The sequence below is a fragment of the Camelus ferus genome, chromosome 25, assembly GCF_009834535.1.
Source record: "Camelus ferus isolate YT-003-E chromosome 25, BCGSAC_Cfer_1.0, whole genome shotgun sequence".
Taxonomy (NCBI): Eukaryota; Metazoa; Chordata; class Mammalia; order Artiodactyla; family Camelidae; genus Camelus; species Camelus ferus.
In genome coordinates this window covers 34,340,458-34,353,790 of record NC_045720.1, presented here as the reverse complement: position 1 = coordinate 34,353,790, position 13,333 = coordinate 34,340,458, and positions in this window count along the sequence as shown.

Sequence of the window (13,333 nt, the reverse complement as noted above, 5' to 3'; positions counted from 1 at the left end):
TAGCTCCTTAGATATTTAGTAGTGATTTAAGTCACTATTTAGGTTGATAATGACACTTTGTGTTTGGTGTTTTCTCTCTCCTGAACCAAGGAAAGCACACTAGGGAGCAGAGAATGCAGTTAAATGTTAAATGTGACCTTATCCTGGCGCAGGACTCCTTGTTCTTCCTGGGCAGATATCAGCAATTTCTTCTGCTACTGTAGTCACTACTTCATGCACATTAATGAGCGGATTAGTAGTTCCAACCCCTCATTGTCTACACTTGGAATGAGTTGCCCAGTGAGTTTTGTGTTTAAAAAATTTACCATCAGTCATTCAGCAAACTGGCTGCCCTGTTAGGGGCTGGGGAAGCAAAGATGCCTATGATGCCAGGGTCTAGTGGAAAGAGCTGTAAACGAGTAAGCAAAATAAAGCATCAGAGGATCCATGAGAGTGTGTAGGGATCCAAAGAACAGTGTTAGAACTCTACTGTGAGGAGAAGACTAGTAAAGAATTCTTACAGGAAATGATGCTTAAATGGAACCTTTAAAATAAAACAAGTGTTCACCAGGAGGGTGAAGGTTTGAAGAGGTGTTTGTGGTGGATGGAGCCATGTTTGACTATAGCACATACCTACCGCCTGCTGCCTATGAAACCAGTATGTCTCTCATCCTTGAAGGTATTTGAGCTAGAATTAGGAAGAGAGACAGAGATGGCAAGAGATGAGTCTCAAGAGCCACTGGTGACCATGTTTGTAGCCGTGTGGAGAGCTGAGAAATGAAATGTATATTTAGAAAGAGGTAGAAATTTAAAAAGAGAGTGGAAGAGAGTCCTAAAGACATCTCATTCATGGTTCCATTGTCCCTGATTTCCACTGGTACCCCTTGTCCTGCCAGCAGTTTGGTTTTATGAGCCTTCCAGGAAATTCTTCTCTTTTGCTTATGCAAGTTTAAGTTGAATTTCTGTCACTCGTAACCAGAACATTCTGGTCAACTGAGAGGCTGAGAGCTTGAAGAAGTGTATGTGTATGTCTCCTTTGCTGAGTAACAGGCTCAGGTTTCATCTTGCTGCTGTGTGACAATAGTGATCAAGTGTATGCTTGTGAGTTTGTTTGTGTGCCCAGAGAAAGTAAATGGCAAACCTTCATCGGAGCTGCTGTATGTGTGCTTTAGTGAATATTAGAAATTGCCTGTAGACATGGAATGTAAACGGTATTATTCAGTTAGGAAAGAGAATTTAGGCTTAAATTGGGGAGCTTCTAAATGAACAATATTTTGGCCAATTTTTGTGAAAACAATCTTCTCTGTAAATCCAGATTTTCATAACTTCAGTTTTCCTAAAGTGAGTGCATTCCCAGCCTTGGTTTGCTGTGCTCCATCTGGGAAAGGAAGAAAGGAGTTATCAGTTACAGCAGATGTGGTCAACATCAATCCCAATGAGCATGAAATAAATTTCATTTGAAATCTTTGTTTTTGATAAACTAACTCCAGTAAAACCCAATATTTATATATAAATATTTAAAGTATCAGTGGTCTTATAAGTGGATTTTTTTAAATTGTGAAATTTGGACATAACCCTATCTTTGCATGTGTTCTACGGGCAGTTGGAAAGAATATGTATCTGTTGCTGTTGGGGGAAGTGTCTTATAAATGTCAGTTAAATTGTGTTGCTTGATGATGTTCTGTACCCTTGCTGATTCTTTGTCTAGTTATTTTGTCAGTAGTGGAGAGAAGGATGTTGACTTCCTCAACTGTAATGTATTTGCCTATTTATTTAAATTCTGTCAGCTTTTGCTTCACATATATTATAGGTCTATTGACTGGTGCCTCCATCATATTTAATATTGGTATGTCTCCTTGGTGCATTAATCTTTTTGTTATTATGTCATGTCCCTCTCTCACTCTGGTAAATTTCTTTGCTCTAAAGTGTACTTTATTGATATTATAGCCACTCCTGCTTTCTTTTCATTAAAATTTGCATGAAATGTCTTTTTCTATCCTTTTGCTTTCAATCTACCTATATAGTCATATTTAGGTGAGTTTCTTGTAGACAGCATTCATTTGGGTCATATTTTCTAATCCATTTTGCCAGTCTTTTACTTGATGTATTTAGATCATTTACATTTAATGTAATTATTGATGTTAGAACTTAAATATGCCATTTTATTGTTTTCTGTTTTATTTCTTATTCTTCTGTTTTATTTTTCTTGCTTTTTTATGGATTACTTGAAAATTTTTTGGATTCTATTTTTATTTGTACTGTTTTATTTTTAATTTTTATTTTATAATTATATTATTCTGTACATTCTCATATGGCTACAGTGTTTTTGAGTTATTGCTTTGTAGCTTTTTTAGTGGTTGCTCCAGGTATTACTCTACATGTGTATAATTTCTTACAGTCTAATGGTGTCAGTATTTTGTCAGTTCAAGTCAGGTGTAGAAACCTTACTTCCTTGTACATCTCTTTGCCTTCCCCTACTTATAATTGTCTTAAATATTTCCTCTACATACATTTAGAACCACATCATACAGTGCTGTAATTTTTGTTTCAATCATCAAACATAATTTAGAAATCTTAAGAGCAGGAATGTATTTATTCATATTATTTACTCTTTCTGTTCTTTCTTTCTTATATCAAAGACTTCTTTTTCGTCTTCTTTCTGTTAAGAAAATTTCCTTTAGCCGTTTTCTTAAGGTGAGTCAGCTAATGATGAATTTTCTTAGTTTTTCTTCAGCCAGTGTCTTGATTCCCCCTTCATTCTTGAAGGATAGTTTCACTGGTTATAGAATTCTGGGTTGACAGTTCTTTTATCTCAGCATTTCAGAAATGTTATGCCACTTCCGTCTGGCTTCCACAGTTTCCGATGAGAAATCTGCTATTATTCAAGTTGTTTTTCTTCTTTATGTAAGACGTTGTTTTTCTTAGTTTTCAAGATTTTTTGTCTAGGATTTTTTTGTTGTTCAAATTCTATTATTATCTTCAGTGGCATAAAATTGTACTTAAATATAAGAACAAATACTGTGTTTAGTTTTGAGAAGCTTAACTTGGTATGCGGTTTATTTGGGTTTATCCTGTTTGTGATATACTTACATCTTGAATCTGTCAATTTATATCTTTTGCCAAATTTGGAAAGTTTTCAGCCATTATTTCTTAATTATTTTTTCAGCCCTGCTCTCCTACTGGGATTCAGACAACATAAATGTTAGATTTTTGTTATGCATCCACAGGTCCCTGAGGCTCTGTTCATTTTTTTCCCAGTCTGCTTTCTCTTTATGGTTTAAATTGGGCAATTACTATTGCTCTGTTTTCTGGTTCACAGATTTTTTTTTCCCTCTGACCCCTTCATTCTGCTGTTGAACCCATCTACTGAGTTTTTAACTTTAGTTATATTTTTATTACTTTTCTACTTTGTTCTTCTTTGTATCTTCTGTTTCTTTGCTGAGACTTTCTGTCTCTTTGCTCAGACTTCCTATTTTTCCATGTTTCAGGCACGTTCATTATTGTTTGTTGAAGCATTGTTAAGATGGCTGCCTGAGAATATGTCAGATAATTCTAACATCTCTGTCGTTCTAGTGCTGGCACCTACTGATGGCCTTTTCTCTTTCAAGATGAGATTTTCCTGACTCTTGATGTGATGAGTAATTTTCAGTTGCAACCTGGGCATTTTGGATATTATGTTATGAGACTCTGGATCTTACTTAACCTTTCTGATTAGACTGACTCTTCTGATTCCTAGCAGAGGAAGGGAGGGGCACTGCCTTGTCATTGCCAGGTTGGGGTAGAAGTCTAGATTCACCACTTGACCTCTGCTGACACTGGAGAGGAAAGGGGTTCCTAGTGACTGCCGGGCAGGGGCGGGAGGTCGGGATCCCACGAGGCATCCCCCTTGCTGGGAGGGGGAGGGGTGCCTTGTTGTTGTTCCCCATGTGGCCCCTAACTGACAGCAGAGGAGGGTGGCCTCATTATCTCTAGGCAGTGGTCAAAGTCCTGACTCTCCACTAGGCCTCCTTTGACACCGCCCCAGCAGGGGAGGGGGGGGGTGGGTGCCTTTTACTGCAGCCATGGGTGGAGTTCAGATGCCCCATGTGGTCTCCACGAACACCATGGGGGCGGGGGCCTTGTTACTATCAGGTGGGGATGAAAGTCCGGCTCCCTACGGGCTTCTCAGCTACCACCTCAGTGTGTGTGTGGGTGGCGGGGATGGGTGCAGTTGGGGACCTTTGGTACAGCCTGCTGAGTAGGACGTCTAGGCTCCCAATTCCCCTTTGCTGGTGTGGGTGGGAGTGGAGCCACCATTTTTTCTGTGGTTTTTGGCTGGTGTAAGTGGTTACTGTTTTAAAAGTTTTCACTCTTGTTAGGCTGCCTCTTTCCTGGTCTTTTGACTCTTATTGGGGACTTTTTGCTTGTTTGCTCCTATTGGCATTTCTAGGATGCCAGCTTCTTCAGCTCCAAGTCTGGGACACATGAAGAAAACCCAGGGAACTCAGCACCGAGTTGTGCCTCGGATCCCACAGTCTGACCTGTCTGCCTTTGCTCTCCGCCTTTCAGAGTCTTCTCATGTCTTAAATACATTGTCCAGAGTTTTAAGTGGGGACAACAGGGGAAAGCACATCCACTCCATCTTCCTGGAAGCAGAAGTCAAGATATAATTTTTAAATAGTTGCCTTAGTGCTTTTGGAATTGTACAGAGATTTGTTTATCTCTGGTATGATACGTCTCCCACTAGAATTGTGTCTGGCACATGGTAGGAACTTGATATTCAGTGACTGAATCTCTACCGATGAGAAAACTTAGGGAGTAAAGTAATTTTTTCTAAGTCGCATAACTGGTAATAGGAAGAAGTAGGATTTGAACTTGGGCAGTCTGACTCCAAAGCCTGAGGTCTCAGAAGCGTCACTGGGGCACTTGTGAATTCAAGGCCCTTTTTGTTCTTTTAGGACAAAGGATGAGTGAGAGGGAGCCCCCACTTGAGACAGTGACAAAGTGAAACATGACATATTTTTAATGAATTAACAATGTCCTTGCATTCTGCAGGCAAATGCCCAACATTGTCAACTCTCTTTCCTTCTATTCACTGCCAAGCTTCCTGCCTAGTGTCCTAATTACTCCCTAATTCCTGTGTGAATGGGGTTCCACTCCAATTTCTCTTCTGCAGCTGCCTTTTTTCCAGCCCCAAAGACCAAATGCAATGGTGTCTTCCCAATGATCATCCTTTAAAATTTTTCTGCAGTGTTTCCTAATGTTATTCACCACTTCCCAAACTTCCCACACTTCTCCCTACTCTTGACTTTCATGATCCTTCATTTTCTTGATTTGCCCTCCATCCCACTAAAAACTTTCTGACTCCTCTTTTTACCCCCATCCTCTGAATGGCAGAATTCCTCAAGATTCTTCGTTTCTTGTCATTGTCCACAGTCTCATTCTCAGAGAGCTTATCCAAGCTCACAGCCTCAACAAGGCTGGCAAATTCATTCATTCATTTAATGTTCATTTATTGAGCACCTGCTGTGTACCAGGCATTGTTCTATAGCAGGGAAACAGGGTGAAGAAGGTGGTTATTCTCATGGAGCTTATACTCTGGTGGGAGACACAGAGAGCAAACAAACAACAACAAATCAGTTACTTATGGAGCCAGATAACATTTCAATAATATTCAGCAAACTTGTAAACTTTCTTGTACATAATCTCAATTACCTATTAATGCTGAAATTACTGAGGCTGAGAATTCTGCCATAGGACTGAGGCTATGACCTTATATTGATGCATGAGGTTTACTTTAAAGATGTGCTTTCACATCATTGATGGTTTTAAAAACCTGTTGATTTATTGAATGTTAAATTTTTTCCAAGAATCTTGTTTACAAATATCTCAAAGCAGTTTCCTATGGTCTTGATGTGGCACAATGCCTTTGAGACCTGATCCAGCCACATTCCAGCCACACAGTCTGGGGCAGGTTACTTAACCTCTCTGCACCTTCGTCATTCTTGCCTCCAGGAGCTCCTCAACTCATGAAACTCATATCCAGACAAGGAACCTCAGGGTTCAGAGCAGCTCCCTTGAGGGACCTCTGTGTCCTAAGGGAAGACCTGTTTTGTTTTGTTTTTTTAAGTCATAGACTGTGGGACGAGAATGTGGCTCTGCAACCAGGCAGCTTGGATTTATGTGCTGGCTCCTCTACTTCCTAATGTTTGATTCTTAGCAAGTTATCTAACCTCCTTGCCTCATTTCTTTCATCCATAAAATGAGGTAATGATAGTGCTTACTGCCTAGAATTTTCATGGCTATTAAATGAGTTAATACCTATGAAATGCTTAGAACAGCACCTGGTACTTAATAAGTGCTACATGTATTTTATTATTTTTATTTATTTATATACCCATTTCTGTCACTTTAAGAGAAAACCAGGTCACTGGATTTTATCTGTTGGAATCTTGTTGCCAAAGTCTTTTACATGTTGGAAGCTTTAATGAATTCAGGTTATCAAACAAATAACCTTAAGAGAAGAAATACATTTTTGTCTCTTCCAACTTTAGAGAATGAGCTTCTAAAAATGAAAGCAGAGTTTCTTTCCAGCTTGGATTATTTTTTAAAAAGATTAATATAAACAAAATAAAAAGCACATAAAAACCCATTAATTCAGAGCTATATTTAAAATAAATAGGGCAGATGGCACGTAATTAATACGCACTAAAACTGTTAATGTTACACATAAGAATCAAAAATGTATCAACAACCAGAAGCTGGGCAGAGAATTTCTGGTGTCCTAATTCACTTCTACAGCACTTTGATGTGCAATTAAAAACAGAAAAGCCCTCTCTCCCACACTTCCCCTTGTCCTCAGGTTGGTGTTTTTTTGGCATAGCTCCCATGATTTTTTCCCATTTCCCCCCCTCTATTCACCTTCCCTATATTATTTGTCTAAGTCAGAGGGAAAAGATAATTTTAGAAAAACAACAAGCAGTAAAAGGCGATTTCTGTAACAGGGAAGCAACACTGGTGCTAATCCAGATCACGTAGAAGTTAAATCTGCCCAACGTGCCCAGTAAAACCACCGAGCTTACCATGTGGTCGTTATCTGAGAGCCTAAGGCAGGCTTCATAGCGCATTACCTCGTCAGCCAGCCAGCCTCGCAGGCTTGCATGGCACCCAGGGCTGTCCTGGGGGCTCCCGGGCCTGCAGGGGGGTTTAAGACATTGGCCCTGTATCAGGCCTGACCCAGCAACCTTTGCTTGCTTCTCTGGGAGGGCTTCAGGGAACTTGCATCACATTCAGTGGGCACAGGGTGAGCGGTTCCTGTCCTGGAAATGCCTAGCTGGGGCCCAATGGCCAGCATGTAGTTCTGGGCAGAATTCCTCCAGAGGTGAGTCTGGATGGTGGTGAGACATGTCCCTCCTACTTTAAGAGATGGTAACTAAGTGGCCTGTGGGAATCTTCAGAGCATCGGGCTGAAGTCATTCCTGACCCAGGGCTCAGCTCCAGCAATGCCCCAGGGCCCCTCCGAGCCAGCTGTATCAACAGGGCCAGCCCTCCGTCCTGTGCTGGTCTGGGGCTGAGATCCTGTCCTAGCAGGGGCTTTTGGGGAGGAAGTGAGCTGTGTTGGCAGAGGAGTCGGTGCCAGGCAGAGGGGCTTCCTGCTGCAGGCATCCACTTTCTTACAAGACTTCTTTCGCTCTGCACAGACTGGCTTTATCTTAGGGTGAGGGAAGGGACCAAAAAAAAAAAAAAAAGCCAGTTTCCACCTCTATGATTAAAAACAAACGAACAAAAAATCTCCACAGAAGTTGGTCTTTGCGTGTATCCCAGCACCAGCATAACACCTGTCTCAATGTTCAATAAAATGATAATTTCCTTTCTTTCCATGTCTCCTACCTCCCCATGTCTTGGCCATTTATTAAGACCCAGAGCTTTCACTCTGAGGCACCGCACTTTGCAGACCCACCCAGACCCGTGCAGGGCTGCTCCCCATGCCAGAACCCTCTCTGGCCCATCAGAGCCATGCTTTCCTTTTTCCATTCCCTGGAAGTCTAGGCGTTCATGGTTGGGGCTATTGTAGCCTTTATTATTAATCTACACTTCGGGGTTAACGAGCGCTATCAGGGATCCACTGGTACTGAGCTGACCTTGTCACACAGGCCTTAGGTGCCAAGCGAAGCAGTGACCGATGCTGTTAATTGGTGGCCCCTGGGCAGTTAGACAGGGGAAGCTGAATTAACTGTGCTTGGCGGCTCACAGGCTTCCTGCTACAGCTCAGAAGCCCTGACTAGCGTTTCCCTCTGAAGAGAGACCTTGGTGGTGAGCCCAGCCTCTTCCAGGGCTTTCCAAGGCAGAGAAGGACTTGTTGCTCCTGGCTCTTCCGAGAGGCTGGGCACAGTAGCCAAATCGGCGCTTCTGGGGCACAGGTAGCCAAAGAGGTCTGAGCCACGGACCCCAGGCCAGGTGCCTGTCTGGTGGTGCGTTACTTCATTGGAAGCCTAGCACAAGAGTGACTATAAATAAGTGACCTCCACGGCCAGCAAGAAAGTGGTATGGGCGGCAGAGAGGATAGTGGGTGGTGGACCCTCTGAAGGAGAGCAGGGCCCCTGCATAGTGAGGGAAAGAAGGCGAATCACCCAATCTCTCCAGCACCGGAAAAAGGAGCCCGGCACCAGCTGGGGAAGCATGAGCCCTCTGCAGGGAGGTGCCAGGCCAGCCAGCCAGCGGGCGAGGGTGTAATTGCAACGGCCGCTGCAGGGACTGTTGCAAGAGGTGGACACACTAAGGGCCAGGAGGACACCGCCTGGCCTCGTTCAAATGGAGGGGCATCTGGCATTGAGCCACCCGTCTCCTGGGGGCCAAGGGATGCCGACCGAAGCCAGGAGCTGTGTGTGTTGGGTCATCCCCGGCAGGGTTTCTGTGCTTCCAGAGGCCAAGCAGGTTTCTGTCCATTTTCTCTCTTGAGCTGCCAGAAGCACCTTCAGAAGAACGGCTGGTTGCTAGATTCTGCTGCAGGTAAGGCGGGGTTAGCAACACCTCCAGCTGCCGGGGTCTGGGACTCAGCTCCCCTGTGCGGGCTGGGACTGGGGAGGCACTAGGGTGAAGACACCTGTGCGCTCCCCAGGGATCACCCCATCTGAGCCCCGTGATCCCACCTCACCCTGGCTGCCTCTCTACCCCTCCTTCCCAGGAGTCCCCCCCTCTGCCTGTCCCTTAAATGTCACCCTTCCTCAGGGGTCTGTCCTCAGACCCCCCTCACTTTACACCCTTCCCTGCTAATCCCGTGCACTGCCGTGGCTCCCCCCAGCATCTTCACTGGGCATCTTTTTGCATAACGTTTATAATAAAAATGGGTCTGAATCTGATCAGGGCTTCCAATTTATAGGACATACAGAGGATAGAGGAACATGCCAACATACACCAAGGGAATGCAGCCAGAAAGGTCCAGAGTGGGAACTCCATGGGCAAACAAATTCATTTCTTCAAAAATAAATTGGAAGGGACGTGGAGAGAGGGGATGGGAGAGAGAGAATCCATAGAGTAAAAGAGATTTAAGAATGTATCAGTCAGTCCCAATCTGTGTTCTCATTCGGATCCCAATTCAAATAAACTGTCTTTTAAAAAATGAAAATTTCAACCCAACTGGATATTTGATAAATCATTGTTAGTTTTAAAGGCATGTTTTTAATTTTTAAATATAATGGCAGGTGTGTTTTTAAGGTAATGGTGTTGTGCTTATTTTTTTTAAGAGTCCTTATCTTTTGAAATTCATACTGAAACATTTACTGTGAAAGCTGCGACACACAGAAATTTGCTTCGAAATACTAATGCAGGGAGAAGTGGGTGAGGGTTGGGAATGAAACAATATTAACCACAATTTGATCCTTGTTGAGGCTGGGCGATGGGAACATGTGGGGTTCATTATATTATTTCCACTTTTGTTTAAGAATTTTCCGTAGTAAAAAAAAAATAAAAGGAAGAGAAAAGGAAAGAAAAAAATGGATCTGTTTGAGCTGATTAGCCTCAGCATTTTCAGGGCCATATACAAGTACGTGAAGATCCCCGGGAGTCCCTTGTGGTGCCGACTTGTGCGGCTGCTCTGGTGCCCTCTGACCCCTAACTGGGCTGGTCTTTGACTTGGGGCTGGGGAGTCTACCTCCCTGCCCTTCCCTCCTGAACATTAACTAGAAGTGAGCCTGGGGTTCCAACCACCTGAAGGTGGTTTTCTGTCTCCTCCAGTCTCAGGGTCTTGCAGCACGTGTGCTCGCTCCCAGCTTCTGCATTGCTTTTAATGGCTGGGCGCAGCCCTTGCCTGTGTCACAGATGAAAACCATCTAGTCGTCTCGACTCCCCTCCTCTCCTCTCTGTAGGTCCATTTGGTTACCAAGTTCTATGGATTCTTCTTTCGCAGTTTCTCAGATTCGTCTCTTCCTCTCCCCTCTCATAGTTCGCGTCCAAGCCCGGTGTGGTTTCCTCCTGTGTGCACTTGCCTCCTTGCCCTTTTCCTGCCCTTAGGGTCCTCCTTCCAGCCTCCGCCCCTGCCCTCCACCATTAGAGAGAGCGGTTAGATCAGGGCCTTGTATTGAGTCTCAGCCTAAGAGGGGGATCTTGATTTAGGCTTTGTAAACCCCAAATTCCTGCCCTCACATCTTAAGAGTCTCATTCAAAGAAAGTTAGAATGATGATCCTCAGGCAGCCAGCACTTCTCAAATACGGCCTAATGTGGAAACCATTATTTCTCAACTGCTGAGCAAACATCCTTCACCAATTTTTGGTAGGTCAGCAACACCTAGACCTGGACAATCACAAGCAGAATCTAAGGTCACCAGGATCCCGTTCAAGTGGGTCAAGAGACAGATGAAAAGCTCACATGACAGAAGTAAAGAAGAAAGATTCAGAGATTATTGCTAATTTCTCTAGCGTGCTCAACAGTAGAGCAACACACCAGGTTTTTTAAACCAAGGACACAAGACTTGACAAGTGACTTTCAGATTTTGCCATTCATTTGTTCATATGAAGTTGTACAAAGGTGTACAAAAACAAGTCATATTTAGTTATATACTTAAAAATCATCTTTACTGAGAAAAAATTATATTAAATAAAATTGGGACTGTCTGGGAAAATTTAACCTATCAGGTCACTAGGACCAAACATACAGCCTCAAAATGCTTGGAAATAAAAACAATTTCTTTGAGGCCTCAAAACGGACTATTACTTTATCCACCTAGATCAGCACCCCCTTTTCTGAGGAGTGATTTTTCTCCCCAGGTTGACCTTAGGCATCTCCTCGGGCAGGAGTGGGTAGATGACCTGATCAGTGTTTCCCTGGAATTTTCCAGTTGGTTCTGGTAAGGAAGGTCCCTCTTCAATATTATTTCACTCCAACCCTCACCCAGTTCTCCCTGCATTACTATTTTGAAGCAAATTCCCAACGTCATAGCTTTCACAAGAAATATTTCAGTATTTACAATGAGCCAAGGAGAGAAGGCCTCAGGGGAACCCACCCTGTCCATGCTTTGATACTCGACATCTAGCCTCCAAAATTATGGGAAAATAAACGTGTCGTGTAAGCCACCTAGTCTGTGGTGCTTTGTTATGGCCTCCTTAGCAAACTAGCACACTCTGGGGCCGGTGGGGGGAGGCCAGGGAGAAAAGAGGCAGGTACAGTCCAACCTTGTAAATGCTATGACGGGGGAGGCATCTGCCCCACTTGTGGGAGACGACGGGGATTTACTTCTGGTTGTAAAGCTCTTGAGAAGTGCCTGCTCTCCGCATAAGCAAGGATGCCCAGAGACAGCGCTCCGGACGAGGAGTCTAGATGTGCAGCTCCGTTTCCTGCTCCCACCTGATCTAAAGGGAGCCGGCGACAGCCAGGCCACGGGGGCAGACCAGGATCTAGGGAGAAGGGCTTATGGAGTGGTCAGCTGAGCCGAGCACACCGCTCTTAGCAGGTGGAGCTGTTAGCGGATGGAGGGACCCCTCAATTAGGAGGCCCACCACAGTGTGGGTTCTTGCCACCGACTGTGAAAGAATTCACACAGCAGAGGCAAAGGGACAAAGTGAACAGCTGCTTTATTGCTCAGAAGGGGAAAAGGAAGGGAAGTGCTTGAGCAGGAAGGGAAGAGAAAGCTCTCAAGTGGGGAAAAGGCGCTCGAGCTGGGAGCGGTCAGCTAAGATGGGCGGTGAGAACTGCTCTGGTCCTGATTAGGCCGCCACCTGGATCTTTATAAGAGGCTTCCACCATCATGTCCTCGTTCTGGATGTGATGGAGCCAATCAGTCCTTGTTTGAATTTTTCAGTCCTTTTATGGCTTTGCCGGTTGTTGTCATGGCAATTGTCAACTGTCATGGCGCTGGTGGTGTGTCACTTAGCATGCTATTATCTTACAATGAGCATATAATAAGGCTCAAGGTCCACTGGAAGTCAAATCCTCCACCATCCTGGACTGGGTTCTGACCAATTCTTGTTTCTTCTCAGCAGCTGCCTCCTGATACTTAGATAAGAGTAATTGGTTTCTATTTGAGGGAGGGGCAGAGGTATGATCCTGGGGGCAACAGCCTTAGTAACAAAAAAAAGTGGTGCAATCTGATGGACTCAGCAACCCCCAGAAAGCCATCTCCGAAGATCCTGTTCAGTCATGAAAATTTTAAAGGGAAATGAAGGAATAATCTTAGCTAATCATTGAGACAAGTGGCCAGAGTCATTCCCAACTCCCAGCGCCTGCAGGCTTGTCCTGATCAATTGCTTAAGCCTGCTCTTCTGTGAGTCAAGGAGGCCTGGGAGACTTTGCCACAAGCAAGCGCTGGGGGTGGGGTGGGGGCCCACAAGGTCCTGCTCCCTTTCAGAGCCAACAAGGCAGAAGCAGCTGGGAGCCACTGAAAGATGGCAGCGAGGCAACAGCCCTGGGACCACAGAGGCCACTCATAAACCAAAGCCACATGGCGCAGAAGAGATCAGAGTAAGCAGTCAGTAGGGGCAGAAGGAGCCGGAGGAAGGACTCCGAGGTGGAGGGGCAGCCGCAGGCACCCCGGGGCTGCTGGAGCTGGCAGAGCTGGGAGGGTTCCTGCTGGGCCCAGGGCCCATCGTGCTGGACTCTGCTGAGTCTTTGTTTCTTTTCCTCAAAATGGTAGGGAGGGGACGTCAAGTGTGGCTAATTAAGCTCGAGACACTTGTCCCTCTTCATGTCCTTCCCAGACTCAGCACATCAGACAAACTACCTGGATGACTGGAGAACTGGAGGGGAGGCAGAGGCCAGGGCATTTGCTCACCATGCTCCCTGGGCTCTGGGCCTCCTGCTGCCTCCCCTCCGCCTGGCAGGCCTTTCCTTCCCCTCCCACCCATTGGATCTGAGCCTCACCTCCCCCAGGGCAGCACACGCCCT